Source organism: Lutra lutra, chromosome 1 (genome assembly GCF_902655055.1).
Source record: "Lutra lutra chromosome 1, mLutLut1.2, whole genome shotgun sequence".
Classification (NCBI taxonomy): Eukaryota; Metazoa; Chordata; class Mammalia; order Carnivora; family Mustelidae; genus Lutra; species Lutra lutra.
The window spans coordinates 214,852,814-214,860,519 of NC_062278.1; positions in this window are offsets into that span (position 1 = coordinate 214,852,814).

A 7,706-nucleotide genomic window follows, 5' to 3' on the forward strand; every position below is an offset into this window, starting at 1 on the left:
CAAAAACCCACTGGAAAACCTTTCAGCGTCATTCCGTGGATACTTACTGCTCAAAGGTTAGAGGAGGAAAACAGAAAGAACACCGCTTAGGGAAAAATAAGAGATGGTAAAGGTATCAAGGATAAACAAAGCATGGGGACAACGGTCATTGAAAGGGCAGGACAGAGGTGAGACAGGTTGGGGAACATGAGACTCTCACTACTGCCCTCAGTTAGGAATCTTGATGATGACTTCAGGCATGTTTATATTATTAGCAAATCCTACCGCAAAACATTTTGTACATTCTTTCCTAAATATATTTGATGATAAACAATTTTAAGAAGTAATTAAGGTTGAAAAAAGAACATAATTTGTATGTTTGTTTTTTCGGTAATGTGGTAATGTGAGCTTTCATTTCCAGCTTTAGCAGAAACCCCCAATGTTTGGTTTAAAAGTAGAAACTAAAACATACCTACTAGGAATATATGAAAGGGTTTATTACTTTCATAATGGAAGTTTCTGGGGAGGACAAGGCAGGCCTCTCAAGCAGGTGGGAATGCCTTGACAGAGCAAGGAAAGGAGACAGGTGTGTATTTTTTTTTAAATTTCTCTTTTATTTTTTTAAAAGATTTTATTTATGTCTTTGACAGACGGAGATCACAAGGAGGCAGAGAGGCAGGCGGGGGGTGGGGGAAAGCAGTCTCCCCGCCAGGCAGAGAGCCTGATGCAGGGCTCTATCCCAGGACCCTGGAATCACAACCAGTGGGCTTAACCCACTGAGCCACCCAGGTGCCCCGGCAGGCATGTGTTTTTACTGAGGGTGGTTGGAGGGTGGCTAGGTGAGAGTTTAGGGACTTACTGTGACTGACTCTCTTGCCAGGGCCAAAGCTGAGCACCCAGGCTTTCTTATTACCTCGTACAGATGTGGAGCACAGAGGGATGAGGGAGAGGTAAAACTCTAAAGCAGTCAGCTGTCAGATAGTAGAAAATATATACATATTGCTCTCTGTTCCAAATTCCTGGAGCTTGTAAATTCCTAGAGATAAGAGTACTAGGAGCCAGTCTTGTTCTAATATTTGGTCTTTGACTCCGTCCCTGACATAGGGCTCCTGAAACCATGTAAAGTCCTAAGTGATAAGAGCACTAGAAGCATCTTTTGTTCTAATGAGGTGACTCTGGGTGGGCTCTTGGGTGGGGACTGGTCATCAGAAAGTCCAAGCCATGCTTAGAAGCTTTGAATTTTTAGCTCAGCTCATCCTCCAGAAAGGGGGGAGAAGCTAGAAATGGAGTTAATATTTGATCATGTTTAGGGAGGGATGCCTGGGTGGCTCAGCCGGTCAAACACCTGAGTCTTGATTTCAGCTCAGGTCATATTTTCAGGGTCCCTGGGATCAAGCACCCCATTGTGCTCCATGCTTAGCAGGGAGTCTGCTTGAGGATTCTCTCTCTCCCTCTGCCCCTCCCCCACTTCTCTCTTTTTAAAATAGAGAATTCAGTCTTTAAAAAAAAATGATCATGCCTACATTAGTAAGCGTCCATAAAATCCCAATGGTATGGGGTTTGGAGACTTTGCAGGTTGGGGAACACATCCACGTATTAGGAGGGTAGCATACTCCAACTCCCTAGGGGCCCTCCAAGAACTCTCTCAACATATGTTTTCTTTTTAAATTTTTTTTAAAGATTTTATTAATTTATCTGACAGAGATTACAAGTAGTAAGAAAGGCAGGCAGAGAGAGGGGGGAAGCAGGATCCCCATGGAGCAGAGAGCCCGATGTGGGGCTTGACCCCAGGACCCTGGGATCATGACCTGAGCCAAAAGCAGAGGCTTTAACCCACTGAGCCACCCAGGTGCCCCTCAACATGTTTTCATCTGGCTGTTCATCTGTATCCCTTATCATATCGTCAATAAACTAAAAATCTATTAAGTAAGTGTTTCCCTGAGTTCTGGAACCTGCCATAACAAATTAATTGAACCTAAGGAAGGGATTGTGGGAACCTCTGATTTGTAGCAAGTCAGTTGTGGGTAACTTTATTGGCACCTACTACAAGTGACTGGCATCTGAAGGGGGGGGTCTGGTGGGACTGAGCCCTTAACCTGTAGGATCTGCACTATCTACAGGTAGATAGTGTTAGGACTGACACCCTGCTGGCATCACAACTGTGGGGGAAAAACCCTCACACATCTGGAGACCAGAACTGTCAGAAGGAAAGTGTTCTGGGTGAATACAAAGGAGATAGACGGGAGAAAAGAACTGGGTTCTCTCTACTCAGGAATAATATTGGATTTTCTCAACAAATCAATAGTCAAATATTTAAAAATGGAGTCAGAGGCTTATGGTTTCTTCCCTGGCATGGAAGGAGTTTAGAAGGTGACATTTCTATCCTTACCAGAAAAAGCTAGCCAAGTAAAACCAATGATTCTTCTTAGACCTATAGAAGAATTGAGGTCACAGTACAAACTGCTGTCTCCAAAAATGGAGACATAAAATAGTTGCCATTTTGAAATATTCCTACAATATTCTGTTCTTCTTAACAAGATCTGTCCTCAAAAGATTGTTTCTCGAAAAAAAAATTGTTTCTCAAGAATCCCATGGGGTCAGGGAAGGAAGTAGCCGCTTGATTCCCCTCTGGCCTTTCTGCCTGACCTAAGTTGAAGGTGTGGGGGAACTTAGATACCCTTGTGGGATTCATAGGTCATTTTTCACTGCTCATAGTCAATATGTTGGGTTTTCCAGCGCATTGGAACAAAAAACAAAATGGTTTTCCAAAACCATTTCTCCAACTCTCAACTGGGTGGCCTACAATTCAATTCAATTCTAACACTAACCAGAGTTAACATCTGACTCTACAGTTTAAGGGTACACTCCCACAAAATGGTCCCCATGTTAGAAGCCAGCTGCAAGTGGGAGGCCCAGCCCTTGGAGGGTCCCTAGACAAACTCCCATGTTTGTTAATTCAGTAGAAACACTATTAGAATAAAATTTACTTCTTATTATTGATTTATTTTAAAAGGCAAAAGTCAGAAACAGCCAAATGGAAGGGGTATACAAGACAAAGTAGGTGGGGGAGGAAGGGACCTTCCATGTCTTCACCAGATACAATACCCTCCTGCCACACTGATGTCTTCACCAAAGTAGAATCTCTCTGAATCCTGAGGTCTAGGGGTTTTGATGGAGTTTCCATACATAGATAGGCATGACTGATGAAATCATTGGTGGTTGGTGAATAACTCAATCTCTAGCTCCTTCCCATTCCCCAAAGGTTGGGGGCTGGGCTGAAAATTCTAAGCCTCTAATCAGATCTTGGTCTTCCTGGTGACCAACCTCAATCTTGAAGCATTACAAATGCTTGAAGGCTTACAAATAGTGGCCTCTTTGAAAATAAGATGCTCCTATCACCTTTCTCACCCAGAAAGTCCAAGGGCTTTGATGGTATTTAGTAGGAACTATGGACAAAACCCAGAAATTTTGGGGGAGTGCCTGGCTGGCTCAGTCAGTGGAGCACATGACTGTTGACCTCAGGGTCATGACTTCAAGCCCGATGTTGGGTGTGGAGCCTACTTAAATTAAAACAGACAAAAAAAAAATCCCCAGACATTTTTCTTATTATACCAAAGGTCACAGCCCAGAGACACATGCTCATTAAAATACTGAGACCAATACTGAACACTTCCTCTCCATCCACAACATGCCATTACATCAGGATGGCCCCCATTTAATAACAGTGGAATAAACTGAAAGAAATATACATTTCAGAACTTACTGTAAGAAGTCTTTTCAGTGCTCCCAAAAATGACAAAAGCAAGGACACCTTGGGTATTTTAGCCTTTGACAGCTACAGAGAGTAAACATAGACTAAACCCTCGTCATATAAACATGAACCCTCAAGCTAAGGACCTATTTATCCCAGTTCTTTTTTCACAGTACATCATGACTTGCATTCAACACCAACAATATTAAAATACACAGTTTGAAGAAATAGTACAAGTAAAAGCACTTGATTCAGATGTAGCAGATATGTTGCAATTATTAGACAAGAGATGTAAAGCAACCATGGTCAATATGCTAAGCACTTCAATGGAAATAGTGGATAACGTGCAAAAACAGGTAGGTAATTTACTCAGAGATGGAAACTAAGAAAGAACCAAAAGAAATAGGCAAGAAATGAAGAAACAAAACAATAGAAGAAAAATGAAGAATTCCTTTGGGGGGCCTCATCAATACAGTGAAAATATGTGATGAAAGATTCAGTGAGCTTGAGGAAATGTCAATAGAAACTTCCAAAACTGAGATGCAAAGAGAATAAACAAAAAGGCAAAAGAAATCTAAGAAATTTGGGAGAGTGACACAAAGTGTAACATAACATAATTGGACTACATGGAGGAAAATAAAAACAGAAAGGAACAGGAGATATAAGTGAAACAATGACTGAGATACTCCCAAATTAATGTTAGACACGGAACTACAGATCCAGGAAGCTCAGAGATCACCAAAGAAGATAAAAGCCTACAAATGCACACCTAGCAATATCATATTCAAAATTGAGGGGAAAAGACAAAGAGAAAATCTTGAAAGAAACTAGGGGGAGAAAATATAGTTATATAGAAAGAAAAGAATTAATTCAGGCTTCTTTTCAGAAACATGCAAGCAGGAAAAGAGTTTTGTTAAATTGTAAAAGTGTTGAAAGAAAAAACTCCAACTACAGTTTTGTGTCAAACAAAATAATTCTTTAAAAATACGAGGAATGGGGGGCGCCTGGGTGGCTCAGTGGTTAAAGCCTCTGCCTTCGGCTCAGGGCATGATCCCAGGGTCCTGGGATCGAGCCTCACATCAGGCTCTCTGCTCAACAGGGAGCCTGCCTCCTCCTCCTCCTCTCTCTCTCTGCCTGCCTCTCTGCCTGCTTGTGATCTGTCTGTCAAATAAATAAAAATCTTAAAAAAAAAATACGAGGAATGGGGCGCCTGGGTGGCTCAGTGGGTTAAGCCGCTGCCTTCAGCTCAGGTCATGATCTCAGGGTCCTGGGATCGAGCCCCATATCGGGCTTTCTGCTGCGGGGAGCCTGCTTCCTCCTCTCTCTCTCTGCCTGCCTCTCTGCCTGCTTGTGATCTCTCTCTGTCAAATAAAGAAATAAAATCTTAAAAAAAAATAAAATAAAAGTACGAGGAAAAAAAGAGGCAAAATTTGAGGGATTTTGTCACCAGTAAAACCTGCTTCCCAAGAAATGTTAAAAGAAATTCAGTAGGAGGAAGATAATAATCAAGAAAGGAAGAGTATCAGAGAACAAAACAATAAAGGCAAAATACAATGATTTGTTTTTGGTATTTTTATTTAATCTGACAACAATTTGTTCAAAGTCATAATAGCAATGTTTTCAGTAATTATAGCTTATAGATAAACAAAATGAATGACCGCATTGTTACAAGGGACAGGGAGGGAGGAACTGTGTAATTCTACACAATGAAAGAATCTGTGAACTTGAAGACCAATCATGTGAAATTGTACAGATGAAATTATACAGATGAAAGAAGAAAAAAGAAAAATGAATGAAAAGGAATTAAGAGGGGCGCCTGGGAGGCTCAGTGGGTTGGGCCTCTGCCTTCAGCTTGGATCATGACCTCAGGGTGGGTCCTACATTGGGTCCTGGCATTGGGTCCTACATTGGGCTCTCTGTTCAGTGGGAAGCCTGCTTCCCCCCATCCCCGCCCAACCTGCCTCTCTGCCTGCTTGTATTTCTGTCAAATAAATAAATAAAATAAAATAAAATAAAATAAAAGAAAGAAAGCTTATGAGAATTAGAGGACACCAGTAAAATAAATAATGTGCACATTATAGAAATTCCAAAAGAAGAGAGAAAGGTATTAAGCTTATTTAAAGAAATAATGGTTAGGGGTGCCTGGGTGGTGCAGTCAGTTAAGCATCTGACTCTTGGTTTCGGCTCTGGTCTTGGGGCTGTGGGATTGAGCCCCCCATCGTGCTCCATGCTCAGCATGGAGTCTGCTTGAGATTCTCTCTTCCTCTTCCTCTCCCACTCATGCTCTAAAATAAGTTAATAAATCTTTAAAAAAAAATAATAAACAGGAACACCTGGGTGGCTCAGTCAGTTAAGTCTCTGCCTTCTGCTCAGTTTGTGATTCCAGGGTCCTGGGATCAAGTCCCACATTGGGCTCCTTGCTCAGTGGGGAGCCTGCTTCTCCCTCTGCCTGGCCCTCCCACTGCTTGTGCTCTTTTTCTCACTCTCTGACAAATAAATAGATAAAATCTTTAAAAATAATAATAAACAAATAATGGCCAGAAACTTCCCAAATCTCAGGAGAGATGTGAACACCCAGGTACATGAAACTCAAAGATCCCTAAACAGGTTGAAACTAAAGACCTCACGAAGATGCATTAAAAGTGGTTTATCAAAAATCAAAGAGAGGGCACCTGGGTGGCTCAGAGGGTTAAGCCTCTGCCTTCGGCTCAGGTCATGATCTCAGGGTCTTGGGATCGAGCCCCACATCAGGCTCTCTGCTCAGCAGGGAGCCTGCTTCCTCCTCTCTCTCTGCCTGTCTCTCTGCCTACTTGTGATCTCTGTCTGTCAAATAAATAAATAAAATCTTTAAAAAAAATCAAAGAGAATTTTTTTTAAAGATTTTATTTATTTGACAGAGAGAGAGAAATCACAAATAGACAGAGAGGCAGGCAGAGAGAGAGAGGAGGAAGCAGGCTCCCTGCGGAGCAGAGAGCCCGACGCGGGGTTCGATCCCAGGACCCTGGGATCATGACCCGAGCCAAAGGCAGAGGCTTTAACCCACTGAGCCACCTGGGTGCCCCATCAAAGAGAATTTTGGAAGTAGCAAGAGGAAAGCAAAACATCACATACAAGGAAATCCCAATTAGACTATTAGCCGATTTCTTGACAGAAACCTTGAGGACATGAGACAATGAAATGACTTATGCTAGGTGCTGAAAGAAAGAAACTGCCAACCAAGAATGCCTCACTTGGTGAAGCTATCCTTGAGAAAGAAAGGAAAGAGAAAGACTCCCTGATAAACAAAACTGAGGGAATTTCATCACCACTAGATCTGCCTAACAAGAAACGCTATGAGGGGTGGGGGGGGCAGCAGCGCTGGGTGCCTCAATTGGTTAAGTGTCTGCCTTCGGCTCAGAACCTGGGATGGAGTCCCTTGTAGAGCTCCCCGCTCAGTGGGGACTCTGCTTCTCCCTCTCCCTCTGCTCACCCCCGCCCCCGCTTGTGCACACTCTCCCTCTCTCAAATAAATAAAATCTTAAAAAAAGAAAGAAATGCTATAGGAATTTTATTAAGCTGAAATGAAAGGATACCAATTAGTAACATGAAAACATATGAAAGCATAAACTATCTGGTCAAAGAAACTAGGAGTTGGTTGTTTGAAAATATAAACAAAACTGGCAAACCTTTACGGAGACTAAGAAAAAAAAAGAAAGGATTAGGGACGCCTGGATGGCTTAGTTGGTTAAGCATCTGTCTTCAGCTCAGGTCACGATCCCAGGGTCCTGGGATTGAGTCCTACATCGGGCTCCTTGCTCAGCAGGGAGCCTGCTTCTCCCTCTGCCGGCCACTCCCCCTGCTGGTACTCTCATTCTCTCTCTCTCTCTCTTGCTCTCTCTCTGGCAAATAAATAAATAGAACCCTTAAAAAAGAGAGAAAAGATTAAATTAATAAAATCAGAAATTATAAAGGACAAATGATAACTGATAACACAGAA